The sequence below is a fragment of the Eupeodes corollae genome, chromosome 1, assembly GCF_945859685.1.
Source record: "Eupeodes corollae chromosome 1, idEupCoro1.1, whole genome shotgun sequence".
Lineage (NCBI taxonomy): Eukaryota > Metazoa > Arthropoda > Insecta > Diptera > Syrphidae > Eupeodes > Eupeodes corollae.
In genome coordinates, this window is record NC_079147.1 from 291,787,441 (window position 1) to 291,802,252 (window position 14,812).

The 14,812-nt window shown below is 35.5% G+C and overlaps 1 long non-coding RNA gene across 1 annotated transcript in view; it reads left to right on the forward strand.

The window, feature by feature from the left end:
* The window catches only part of LOC129940033 (uncharacterized), a 101,220-nt gene extending 89,629 nt beyond the window's left edge, over positions 1-11,591 (forward strand). The window contains exon 3 of the long non-coding RNA XR_008780602.1: positions 11,405-11,591. This is a non-coding gene — a long non-coding RNA (uncharacterized LOC129940033). The remainder of the gene's footprint in view (positions 1-11,404) is intronic.
* The last annotated feature ends 3,221 nt before the right edge of the window (positions 11,592-14,812 follow it).

Genomic DNA, 14,812 nt, shown 5'->3' on the forward strand with positions numbered 1-14,812 from the left:
ACTTAAGAAAGTGCAAACATATCCAAAAGAAGCCATCTTTGACGATGACTTTTACATAATTTAAGATCCGAAGGAAAAAGTGAATTTTGGCATTCATCTCAACCATGACCTGGAAAACAGAGCCCTATAAGTCTTCTTCTGAGCAACAACAAAGTTTTCGAGAAGATCATCAATAGGCCTCTGAATATGTGGGCTGCGAACAACAAACCAATTTCGAATAGACAGTTTAGATTCAAGGCGGGTCATGAAACAATTCATGGTGTATCAAACTCGTTTCTGATATCCAATGGAATAAATCAAAACAACAATGCACGGGTGCTGTTCTGGTTGATTTGTAAAAGGTATTTAATAAAACTTAGCACACTTGGAATAAGCAAACCATTGTTGTATATACTTTACGATATGCTTAACTACTGTAGAAAGTTTGTTTTCAAAAGTTGTAATGTAACTTATACCACAACATTCCTAATAAAAATGGTCTTGCGTGCGCCAACGATCTAACTGCGAACAGAGTTCCCGAACGGTTGAGGTTATTAGAATTTTTTTGCCGCTTGATTTCGACAAGATTCAGCGATATTGCGACGACTGGAAACTGAAAATAAATGTTCAGAAGTCGGAGAAAATTCTGTTCCGGACTCTGTTGGCTAGGGCAATGAGGGATACGTGCAAGAATCGGTGCAAGATGGTCATCGTTGGTCGTCTTCACGGGCAGCGATTAACTAGCAAGAGTGTAGTGAAGTACCTCAGTACCTGGTTAGATCAGTATTTATATTTATAAATGCTGCTCTGACCAGGGCCAGAGGAGCCTTCGCTCTAACGAAACAGCTGTTTTTTAGCAGTCGGCTTGACCTCAGAGTGAAGGTAATTTGCTATATGGCCCTCATACGGCCGATGATCGTTTATGGTTGTCCTGTTTGGTTCAACTTTGCCCCTTCCCAGATGGAGACGTCTTGGGTGTTTGAGTGGCAGAGTTAACGACGCTGTACCGGCTTACATCGAACAGCCCAATCTTTTTTTTTTCATTACTATTCCAACGAGATTCCATACTACGGGGCTCGAATCAACAGAATGGACAATTTCGTGATTAAACACGGTCAAGGTCAGCAATTCTGGACGAACAAATTAATTTTCGGGGCGTTCTATCTGAACGACGAGTATTTTGACAGTGCATGCTTGAGCGGCTTCATACCACCAGAACCATTCCACTTCTTAGACATATGCGTTCTGATACAGGACAGATTGGTAGTTCCACTAATCTACCAGGTCAGATGAAGAACCGGGGATAGGTGACTCCTGTACAATGCGACTTTATGTCACAAGGCGGAGCAGAGCTTCGGAAAAATATATTATTAAAAGCTGTAAAATGGCTTCATTCTCAAACACTGGTTTTTTTTTACTGCTTTTCAACAAGACTTGTATCTCTTTTTATGAACATTAAAAAACAACTAAATTATCAATCACGTTCATCCAAAAAGCAATTAGACCTTTTATAGCATGTGTCATGTGTATTTCATCAGACGAATGTTATCATAAAAGCCCAGACTTTGTTTTCAAGCTTCAAAGTCAATAAAATAAAAAAAAATATTACACAAGGATTCCGTGAGACCGCTATATTAATATTTTCAATTTAACTGTACGCATATTAACTTGACGTTTAAGTCACAAAATCAATCGATTTATCCTTATTTAAACTTTTAACTCCATCTACAAATATGTAGATGCATAATATACACAAACATTATATATGAGTCCTTCGATTTACTTCATCATATGTAACGTCATGTTTAAGCTGCTTACAAATATTTCCACATTTAAGGTTTCAATATCATATTCGCACACTCTTAGTTCAAAAAAAGTTATTATAAGTATATTATTTGTGTATCTCTGTTTTTATATGTATATAAACGTCCTGTCTCATTTCCACTCAATTACATATCCCCACATCAGTTAAATTTCGTCCTTAAAAATAAGTACACCCACACGCAACCAGACATCATCGCCCAAACGTATACACTCATATGCATAACATATACTGACTAACAGGGTGGTTCAATAGTGACTTTACTTTTGTATAAAATATTTATTTTAGAATATTAAAATATGATTTCTGGGGTTGTTCTTGTAAATATTGAATAAAATGTCCTTTAAAAAAGCACCAGCTTCTTGTTACAGATAAACGGGATCTTTGTGGAACGTTTTCCAAAAAATTCAGAACAAATGTTCTCCTTCATCTGGTGGTAAGTATATTTAAGTTCAGTTAACCCTCAAATAACACCACAGAAAAAATCTGGTGCAGTCGAATCTAAATGTTTGTAAACTATTCATTCGTCTAAAATTTCTACTGATAGCACCACTGTGGTGAATTTTGTTTGGAAACTGCTACATTTTGGTTTTTAGAACTTTTATCAACAAACTAAGGGCATGACTAGAGCAACCTCCGTATCGAAGTTTCTGGACTCTGCATTGCATTGAATGTGTTTTGAGTCGTGTGATTATTAGTTTTTGGTTATTTCTAAAAGGCTTTAGTAAAATAAAGAAAGGATCCCGTCTGTTAATTTGTCTTTCTTAAAAGGTTTTTAGGTTTTCGTGTTGTTAAAAAAGAAGTCAGTTGAATTATTAAAAAAAATGTAATTACCAAAAATATTTTACATAATATGATAAAATAGTTTCAAAATCTATTTGAGTTTGCGAAATTTTTAGTCGAAACAATTTAGTTGCATTTTTTAAAAGTTTTACTTCTTATTTAAACAAATACAAATTGAATGAAATTAATTTAAAGTCAATGTCTTCAATTATTTACGCGATATTGAAAACCGATCATCAATTTTTAATAATTTTCCATATTTTTGCTGTAGATTTAAATTTTTAAAAAACTGACTGTTGAATTCTTATAAAAAATGTATTGAATGTCGAGAACAATATTTTCTGTGTGTTCAAAATATTTTAAGGCCATTTTTTTTAAACTTTGAAAAGATATTTGAGTGGATAGTAAATTTTTACCAAGTTTTAGTTTTGTTTTTTTGATAGGTTTTTATGTTTTGTAAAAAAAGCTGTCAATTAATTTTTTCTCAAAATTTTAGCAATTTTTTTTTTTTTTTAAATAGAATTATCATAATCTCAAATTTTGAACAAATATTTGATTCGAAAATTACTTAAGCCTCAATTTTTACCAATTTTTAGTACCGTTCTGTTCAGGTTCTTATTTTTTGTTCAAAAACTGTCATGTTAATTTTTCTTTAAATTGGGCTTAACATTAAAAATAGTATTTTTTATAAGATTATACTAAGTGGAAGCTATAATCTCAAATTTTTGCAAAGATATTTGAGTCTAAAATCAATTTTTACCAACTTTTGGTAATGTTTTTTTGTATGCTTTAGTTTTTTTTATAAAAAAAAAAACAAATCGGACCGTTTCCAATAGCTTTTTATGGGAAGTTTAACAAAATAAAACAATAAAAAAATTGAATATATATTTTTTAAATCCGAAAGAAACTTTTAACCCACCCTGTGTTAGTAAAGTATAGCATGTCAACTTTAATCTCCTTTTCTATAAATTTACCAACTTATTTTTCAATAAAATCCCAGTCAGACATAAATGTTCTTCTTTTTGTTGTTGTTGCTAGAGTTGGTCTTGCTGTTGTTGTTATTTTGCGATAAACCCCATAACGAAAAAATCCCCCAAAGTACCCAAAAATTGACGCATTAAGTCTGAAAATTAATTTCAATTTTCACATGGTTTTTTGGTTTTGCCTGAATGTGAATTTCGTGCGTGAGTGTGATTGTGTGTGAATGTGGAAAAATTTTAATTGAAAATCCAAATTAATGAGAAAAATAAGAGTCCTCATTTTCCCATATTGGATTTGAGCTGACGGCTATAGAGCTATCCACGTGCCCTGCTCACTTCTCAGCTCATATTCATAGCCCACAGCCCTTTTCAATTTCAATCAATTACACAGTTTCACCCTAAAGTCATGACGCCCGCAACCAATCTCCGTGTGTTATTCATTCATACCCTATATACCTTTACCCGCTTCTACTACCCTCTGTTAGTTAGTTATGTCACCAAAAAGCAACCATTGCCATTGCCAGTTGACAGTCCAGCGCTCCTGCTGCAGCTGTGGCCTAAAGTTATTTCCCAGTTTCTGATGATGATGGCGATGATGTGTGTTGACTTTACATTTCAACTTCATTAATATCCGCAATGGGAATTCGATACTTTCCCTTTTGTACCCCAAAACTGACTCAATTCCGAATTAACATCCGACAACAGCAACAACAACAACCAACAACTAAATTAATAATTAATTCAGGAACAAAAAAATCACAACATCTCTCTGTCCAAACAAACATAATTCTGTGGTCTCGCCCTGCAGCTTGGGTTAAAATGACCAACTTATGTGACGGCGGCGTCGACAAGGGCCCTCTGAGCAAAGCAATCCCATCAGCTATACCAGCATAAGCTTGAGCATGTGTGACACTCTTTTGGTGTCATATTACATTTGCCGTTGACAAATTGCGCTCAGGTGTAACGCCATCGATGACAGGCGAACCAACGGACAAGCTATAGAGCCAAACATCACTTCTCTTGGGCAAGATGATCGATTTCATAATACCTCAGTGCCCTTCCCGATGCACTACACATTTATCCCAATCCATAACAGCAACAACGACTTTTTTTGTAGCCTTGGAGCTTCGAGAAGCCATAAAGTCGGTATTTGCTATGTTATATGATGGTTTTAGGGTATAGAACGAAAAACAGGTAAGAACGGAAGAGCATAGTAAATTGCTAAGAAACCGTCCAGAGAGAAAGTCTCACATTCCACTTCAATCCCAGATGCCAAGAGGACTCGTTAGTCATCGTCGTTGTCGTCGTCATCGTCTTCGCAATGCCACTCTGTCTGCTGTCCATGTCCACCAAAGTTCCAAAGGTGTCAAATCGAGAGAAGGATAGCAGAAGGAATATTGTGCACATAAGTTGGTTAAAAAAAGGTAAACTAAGACGGGAAAAATAAACAAGGAAGGAAGGGAACACTTGAGAATTTGCGGTGGAGGTGGTGGTTGTGACTCTTATCCTGTCATACTTGCGGTTGGCTTCGTAATCGTTCGAAGGAAGTGACCGTTTTTGTGACGTTTAAAGCGAAGGCGGTGGCAATGATGTTGGCGTTGGTGTTAGCGGTGGTGGGGTGACATTATGCCTTTGACGGTCATTTGAGGCTAGTTTATTCGTTTAGTCGATGACGACGGTGACGTCTCGTTGCTCGAACGTTGCTGGTTATTGAACACCGCACAAATATCGGAGAAAAGGGAGGTTTTCAAAGATATACGACGACGACGACGAGAAGGTATACCTACCTTCCAATATAATTGTTTAATGTGTGTAGTAAGAGCTGTGAAAATGTCACTCGGGTGTCACTATGGTGGACAGCTTAACGTCGATTTATGGAGGACAAGTTGTTCCCTTAATAGGTGGTTTATGGCAGCGATGAAGGGCGAATATTTTATGATGATTTAATTACAATTCTACTAACGACACAAGACTGTCGATGAAGTTGTTGCAAAGAAGGTTTCTTTCAAGTGCTTCAATTGGAAATAATATTTTTTTCATTTATAGGAACAAAGTGTTCGTTTTTATGAACAATTTTGAAATACAGAAGACCCTTGAGATGAGCAAAGTTTGCTTTGATTTTAATACGAAACAATATTCATAACTTATCATATTTACTGTCACTATTTTGTGATACACTGTAATTTGTTAAAGAAATACTGTTTCTGTCCTTAAAAGCCTCGAAAGCCCTTAAAATATGAGTAAAATACTAATTAGAGGGTTAAATTATAATTCATTCACATGCCAATAACTGAGATTTAGTAACATCATAATACCGGAAGCCTTATTACTGTAATTCATGTACATTTGGCCATTAGACGGTAATTAAGCAATGTCTGCTTTTTCTGATATCTCTGTGTCATTATTTGACTCCTAAAATGTTTTTAATTCTAAATTATTGATATTGATATCCAAATATACATATCGAATCCCTATCTAGATGTTCCGAGGTTTCATCTACTGCTCTGTCCTGTGGGTGTGGATTCGAAGACGTTCCGGGCCAGCCATCTTAGTCGTTGGACTTTTATCCTTCTGGCTAAGTTGCTGTGCAGCCCGTACAGGTCGTCGTTCCATCTTCCCCTCCACTCACCTTCTGTGCATACGGGACCGTAGATCACACGAAGAACTTTACTTTCGAAACTATACAAGGTGCTTTCATCCGCTTTTGTCCATGCTTCTGCACCGTAGAGCAGGACGGGGATGATGAGGGTCTTATATAGCTTTCTTAGCCTAAAGTAACAGCGGTTAGTAAGAGGAGCCTAGGAAGACGAATTCCTTGACTACCTCAAAGTTATATCTGTCGATGGTGACGTTTTGACCGAGAAGTTCCGTGTCGTAGGTAATTTCTTTAATGACAGCATGTACTTTGTTTTGCCGTCATTAAACCCTTAACCCATTTTTGACGCCTCTGCCTCAATACACATAAGAGCGCCATTGATATCATTCTTAGTTCTTCCAGTTGTGTCAATGTTATCGGCATATCCTAGCAATTGGACAAACTTTTGAAAGATAGTTGCATGACAGCGCATCACCTTGTTTAAAACCTTTTTTGACATCGAAAGATTCTGTTATGTTTTTTTCCAACCTTTATGGAGCAGCGTGAATTCTCCATAGTCATTCTGCACAATCAGACGAGTTTGGCAGGGATGCCAAAACAAGACAAGGCTCTATACAGCTCGTCCCTGTAGATGCTGCCGTATACGGCCTTGAAATCGATAAAAAGATGGTAGGTGTCGATTTAGTGTTCTTGGGTTTTTTCCAGAATCTGCCGTTATGTCATATATTTAATCGACTGTGAAATTTTCTGGTCTAAGACCACACTGATAAGGACCTATCAAGTGGTTGACGATAGGCTTTAGACATTCACAATTCGCATATTACGCAGAGAAGATTTTTTAAGCGATGGTAAGTAGAATGATACGTCTATAGTTGGTTCAATTTGGAGGAACTCTTTTTTTCACGATCGGGCAAACAATACTGAGGTTCCATTCATTGGGCATGCTTTCTTTCTACCATTTCATACAGATAAGGTGGTGCATTTTCCTAACTAAATTTTCTCCAGTTGCTTTGAAGAGCTCGGCGTTCAAGCCATCTGCTTTAGCGGCTTTGTTAAAATTCGGTTTAGATATGGCAATCTTTATATCGTCTAAGTCGGGAGGACGAAATTGTGGGCTTTTTGCGTCTGTGTTGAATCCATCATCCTGCCTAATAGCGGAATTCGGTTCGTCGTCGCCGTTATACAGTCTGCAAAAGTATCCTCAGCATTGACTGCGGTTTCACTATGATGTTTTCAATTTCGATTCGAGTTTTATTAACTTAAGAATTCCGTTTCACCTGCTCATAAAACTTTTGAACTTCATTCTTGCTTTTGAAACCTCTCAAAGACTTCGACTGCACGGTTCTCATGGTCTCACTTTTTCCTTCTGAGAAGTCGGTGTTCCGCTCGCTTCTTCTACTCATAAGGATCGTGAGCAGCTTTCGTTCTTCTATGCAGCGAAGCTTTGCATGTCTGTTTTTCCTTATTTTTGAATGCTTGAAACCAAGCACGTCAGAAGAGGCTTCTCTGATTGCATCTTGGCAATGTTCCCACTGGTTCTCGATATATTGTGATGGCATATGATATATTGTGACAACGTCGAACTTGTTACTCGTTTGAAGAAGGATCTGGCGATCTCTTGCGATTGTAGCCATTCGACGTTGTATCTTCTCCCACCATCTCACTGTTTTGCCTTTGGTCTGGAAACCTGAAGGGCTTCCTTAGCTACAACGAGATAGTGGTCCGAGTCGATGTAAGCTACTCGGATGGTTTGGACATCCATGATGCTAGAAGCATTCTTAGCTACCATCGCAATATACTCAATCTACAAGTTCCTTTGTGGATGTTGAAGTTTGGGAAACGCGTACTGGTTATTATGACGTTTCACCCCGCAGCAAAGTCAATTAGCCTGAATCCGTTGTCGGAAGAGTTGTCGTGCAGGCTGCTTTTCCCGATTATTCCACCTAAGATGTCTTCCCATAATAGCTTAGCATTTAAATCACTCAGTGCAATTTTAAAAAGAAGAACATATCCTTGGTGTTGTCATCCTTCCCTTCTGTGTGGGCGTGCGCGCATATCAGGCTAATGTTTCCGAATTTAGCCTTGATGTGAATGATCATGTGGCGCTCGTTGATGCACCTATAGCTCAAGACTTGTTGCCTAAATCTAGCTAAAATGATAAAGTCGCATGCAAATATGGACTGTTGGTTTTCTGAACCTTTTAGAGAACTCTTTTTTATAAATAACTGTTAATCAGTGACTTATTGATATACTTATCTTGTCAATGATTTATTTAAGACTGTTTTTAAATGGCATTTTTTTATAAAATGTTAATTTAGAGACAACATATATTTTAACCTGTAGTACCCGTAGCATGATGGTTAGTGCCTTGGACTGTCATGCAAGAGGTCTTGTGTTCGATCCTTACCTGTGCCACCTAAAGTTTTATTCACGGGTATTGGCTCTTGCGAGGAAATGATAAGTTCTCCAAGAGTAATTCTTGTCATGAAAATTGCTTTTTCAAATTTGCCGTTCGGATTCGTCATATAAACTGTAGGTCCCCTCAATCCCTAACAACATTACTTGCACTCAGGAATGGTTGTTAGTTGTAAGTCACTAGGCCCTGGTTCACAACGGACTGTTGCGCCACCAATTTATATTTATTCATTTGAAAACCTTTTAGAATTAGAGTTTAGATTGTAACTGCTTTAGTTTTAATAAACTTGAAACCAAGCTAATGGTAAATAGACGATCACGCATATATTTCACTGGGACACATACATAAAAGTCTAACTTAAAGCCTAACTTAATAAAAATAAAACGATACAATATACAAAGTTGTTAATATTTACGGATCGCTTGTCTCTTTATAGCATTAAATTAAAAATCATCTGTCAGTTAACGACTTTGTCAGATGGTGTAAGCAAAACCAATCTTTTAACTTCAAAATGATCCTTTAATATAATCAAACAAAAAAAGAAATAAAACTTACCATCTGTCATTCAATATTGACAAATTGTTGAGCCTAATCTTAAATTAAATCTTTCTCGATTACCAAGTCAACCGATATCATTCAATAATCCAAATCGATATATTATGCTTTTTATTCACAAAAATCATTCATTTTGAAATCATAGTGAAGAGAGGCTCACCATCAACATCGCACACAAAAAAAAACCCTTAAAAGCAAAGCAAATCTTAATGCTCTGTTAGCTTTTCATTATTTCGAACCCTATCCTTGCTGTCACCAAATATCTCCAAAATCATAAATTTTCACAAAAACGATATCTCAAGTAACAACACTATACATCGCTACATCTCTAAACCATCAAAATATCAACCATAAGCTAAAGCTGCTAACGCTAAGGAGGCCTATCAATTTATCAGCCTTTCAAAGCTCATCAAATTGCTACCATCATCCTGCCACAAACGCGAGATTGAAAGAAACTGAAATTCATCATGTATCCTTGTGTCATGAAATATTCCATTTTTGGAGAGTATGGTATATAAGGAATATATAGTTGATGATGGTTTGTAAAGAGGTTATTCCAGTATTCAAGCAACAACAACCAGGAAGCCTTTCTCTGCACCACGTCATGACTATTCAATAATTCACAAGGGATATGTTTTCTGGCTTAAAGGACGACACACGAGAAAAAAAAATACAACAAAAAAATGACCCATTCGATGAGAGACGATGGATATTATAACATGACACACCAGTTTATCCTTGCACCTATATAAGCTATAATGTAGAGGTAGAGTTATGTAGGACGAGTACGTATACCGCAGACAAAAAAAAAGGATATCAAATAAATAGGATTCGCCATCTTAAACATTCTGAATGATTGGCATCAGGTTGCCTATTTGCCATTTCATTTGTCATTTGGTATTTCTCATGCCATTCGGAAGGACATTTTCTTCCATATAGAGGGGACCTTAACCCAAACCCGATGATGCAATGTGTGTTCCGGATTTCCGTATGAAAAATCACCTAAACCGCATTATTATAGGCACTACCTCTATGTTGTGTGTGTTAGTAGCATCTATATGCTTTTTCTGGTATTCATGTGCCTAATGTCTGCTATTTCCGTCTTTGGCTATCGCTGAGAATCGTCCTTGTAGTCTGGAGATTGTTGTACATATATGATGTCGACCTATATGACGTACTTTACATAATAAGTGACAACAAAAGTGTTGCCTGAACGTGGAAAGATAAGAAAACCCCTGCCCCATACACTCTTCAATCTTCAAGGACTTTCACGTCGAATGGAAGAAATCTTCTTCATTCTTAACACGAATATGAAGCTGGACTGTTGTATATCGTGCGTTCAAGAAGAAGAGAAAAGCCTTGTTTTTTTTTTGTTATCCTTTCGAGTCTGAGATCCTGAGATGTGCAGATGAAATAGAAATTCCTTGAGAACGACTTAAGTTTGAATTATGCTGTGGCTATGTTTCCTTCCTGTGAAGAAGTTTCTTCCTTCTTTGCTAGAGTCCTTATTCGATTTTTGAAATTCTGGTATGGATATATATCAGTTCGGTGGCGGTGGTATTTGGGTATGGGTAATTCTATTTTATCCTTCCACACCCCGTCTTCGTCGTAGTCGCGCCTTGCCACGCCCGTAGCTACTCGTACATATCTCAAGCTTTTCTTCATCTTCAGCTCCTTTATACTTCAAAGCTTGATGGTGAATCCTTTTCGTTTATAAATATGTTCTATAACCTCAACATTTCCTTATATTTTATCATACATACATATATATAAATCTTCAATAGTTGGTTATACATATTTATATGGATATAGGATATTTTATATTATATTATATCGAAGAATGTGTATCCTTTTTTGGTTGGGAAAAATGCTTGCTTCTAAATCTACCATAAATCCATCTTAGAGATGCTACCGCCATGATAGAATGGAATGTAATTTATTTCAGGCATTTTACTTGGGGTTTTTGCAAGTCCAATTATTTAAGATAGAAGAATATAACATATATATACCTATCTACCTAAATTCGTACATATTCGACTTTTTGTTGGCTCTTTTATCTTATAGAAAATTATTTTCCATTTAGCAAAGTTCTAAGGAAGGTTTACCTATCCAATTCGTCGAAAACTAAAAGGACTTTCTACAAAATTATCCTAGAAAATTGTATAAAAGACCTTTCTCTCTAACTTTGTAGTATTTAAAATTTAATTTGATAGATTTTGTGTTTTTGTTATAAAAAAATTATTAATTTTGTTGATGTTGTTTTTGTTTTTCAGAACAAATCATTTCGGAGCATTTGGGTAAAACAGCTGAATTGCCATGTCCTGTGAACACGGAAAGTTGCGGTGCACTGCATTCGATCAACTGGTTCAAAGGTGATACACGAATCGCAGCTGTGCTGCTGGATGATAGCAATATAACTAGTGTCTCAGAAGGCTATAAAGATAGGTAAGTTGGTTTGACTAATTTGATTTTTTTAAACAATTTGAATAGATACTTTTTTTTAACCTGTTTTAAGTTATTTAATTTTCAATGGAAAACATATTATTTTTGAACAAACAAAGGGTGATTCATCATGAGGTTTGATTTTTAATTAAATTCTACATTTGAAAGTGAAGTTGACGTAAAATTCACTGCATTTATTTTTTAAAAACGACATTTATAATAAAAAGTTGGGCCCGGCTACGTCTGCGAAGTCATCGTTTAAGAAGGTCCAGTTGTCGGGAATCGTTGGAGTATAGGACTGGTATTTTACAAACTACAGGAATAATTTTGGCTTCCAAAGAGTCAATCGTAGTTGACTTGTTCCTGTAGACTTGAGGCTTTACGCATCCTTAGAGAAAATAGTAGTTCAAATGAATTGCCAACAAGTTAATTCTTTCATTTTCTGTGTGGCTCGTAGCTCATACCAAACCATTGGCTTAAATGTCAGAAAGGTTAGGTTTTGAAAATCCAACCTCACCTAATCAAACACAATTTTTGAAAAATATTGAATTTAAAAAATCATAAATTAAAAACAGTTCAGGAAAATTGGATGCGAAAATCGCTTTACTTCGAAAAAATTGTGACAAAGCTGAATTCAAGTGGATAGCTTTATTTTTAGATCCCTTTATTTTGGATCATTTCAGTTGGCATGAAATGGGTCAAGCACACATTACTCATGCTCTGAAGTCTGAAGTTGTAGGTACACATTGTGGCTCATGTAATTCCACCAAATTTGTTTGTACGGTTAAAAGATTTGTCAGAACATTTATTTTTATGTAGTGAAAACAAACTTATTTTTGTTTGAAGGATATTAGAGTAGAAAGCTTTGGACTTTTTTCCGTTATTGGAAATATATTTTTTTGTTTGACACTCTTTTTTAGTACTCTTAAAAACCTTTAAAATCAGCCCGTTACCATTGACACTTTGATCATCCCCTTTTTAAATTTTTGCTTCAATTCAAAATATAAGGAATTTTTAGGAATTAAGAAAGGTTTTTTTTAAAGTACTATTGGATTAATTATTGAGTCTTTTTAAGTTTCTTTTGCAGTGAAAACATATATATTTTTTTTAAATGTAAGAATTGTTTTTACGAATTCTCACGTACAAGAAACTCATATTATAATTTTCAAGATTTCAAAATTATAAGTTTCAACGAAAAGCCTTAAACTTGATAGTTTCGAAAAGTCTTTTACAAATTATGATTTATTTCTTAAAAATAAGTAATACAAATCATTTTTGAATGTGTTTCTAATCCATGCTATGTCAATATGACCAATTTCTTCGTTGAACTCCCTAAATGACCTTGAAACTGATTCATTTATACTATAATTTGTCCTATGTTTAGGCTGAAAAAGAAGATATATTTCTCTCAACTTTTTATATGGTAACGTTAAAACTATCTACTACATCATGAATAGTTCTTAGAGGTTTAAGAGATTTCAGACCCAGAAGATTACATTGAGCTTGAGATCCTGGACAAAAATTCCAGCGCATTTTACAAAAGACATATTTTGTGAAACGATTCTGAACTTTCTCAATTCTATTCGAAAACGTTTGTTGGAAAGAATTCCATATGACATCAGCATACTAAAGTGATGATCTAACTAAAGAGTTATATAAAGATGTAGTGCATAGGGATACGAAAAGTCAGTTGAGTTTCTTTTAATAAAACCAATCATAGAGTTGGCTTTAGCGACAACAGCATCCACGTGCGTCACAAATGTAAACTTGGAATCAAAGAAGACACCTAAATCCTTTATTGTAGCAGTTCTCTGAAAAGGGTACGCGTACGATTAAGAGAATACGCAGACTCACAAGTTCTGAGTTTCCTAGAAGCAGAGATAGCAAGGCATTTCCTTACATTTAAGTTTTTATTGGCTTATAAAAATAATAATAAGTCCAAACATTCTTTGCTTATTTTAACAACAAGTCTATTGGTTTGGCATAAAAGCAGTCTACCAGACTGACTTTTTTAAATCCGTATTTAAATTTTGATTATTAATTAACATAGATACACATATTTTTCTTTCTTGTTTCAAAAATTTTCGTTTACAATGCAATTTCGATATTTTAATGCTTTTCTAGTGAAATTAACAAGTACTTCCCAGCCACATGATCCATTTAAAATTTTTAGCACTTCCTGTAATTCCAATGACTGATCTCCAAAATACTGCACTCGAAATTCCTTTAAAACGGGACAGACTGCCATAAAATGAAACACATCTTCTCTTTTATAACGGTTGCATAAGGTACATATAATTGGTAACTCTGGTCGGTGTGGTATGAAATTGAGATTCAATAATTCACCCCTTAATCGAAAGATTGTACTTAATAATTCCGTAGAATGGTTAGCTAAAAAGTATGTTCTTTCATTTAAGTATATTGCTATAATACAACCGGTACTGCAAATTCTGAGCTTCTTCCATGAATTTATGGTACATTGGATTTATCTTTTTCTTTAGCAATTTATCAAATTTTGGTTTTAGCGATTCCACTTCCTATTCAACTGTTAATACCAGGTTTACTCCACATTCGGATGCCAGTTTCTTCCACTCTTGGACACATCCTTGTTCAATCGACGATAAGTATTTTTTTGGTGTTCTCTGCTCATTCATTGCTAATACTCATATTATGTAGTTGAAATGAAGCTTAAGAGTATCCGAAAGCATAATTGGAATACCAGTCTCCAAGTGAATCATATAGGTTGGGGAACTAGCGGGTATCCAAAAAAATCTTTTAATAAAGTAACGTAGAAACTTCTCCACTGTTTCAAACGGTCGGTAACCCCCATGCTTCTGCTCCATATAGAAGAATGGTTGTTGCACTTGCTTTGATGTATGTGAAATACTCTTCTTTTTTATGCAGCTGCCCCAAACAGAGCAGATAGCACGCTTTGCATCTGCTAGTTTGCCTTGAATATGTTTTTTCATATTGGAATTCGATGAAATCAACACTCCCAGATATTAATAATCTTTTACGTTTTCTATTTCCTGTCCATTAAACACCTACTTCCTCCGCCACTTCTAAAGATCATCATTTTAGATTTAACCAGGTTGATAGATAGATTCAGACTTTTACAATAACTTCCTAATCTGTTGATCAAAAGCTGCATGCCTTCAACTGTCTCTGCGAGGAAAACGTTGTCATCTGCAGATAATAACCCTGGAATTTTCGTCTGACGGAACTCAATTCCACCTAAA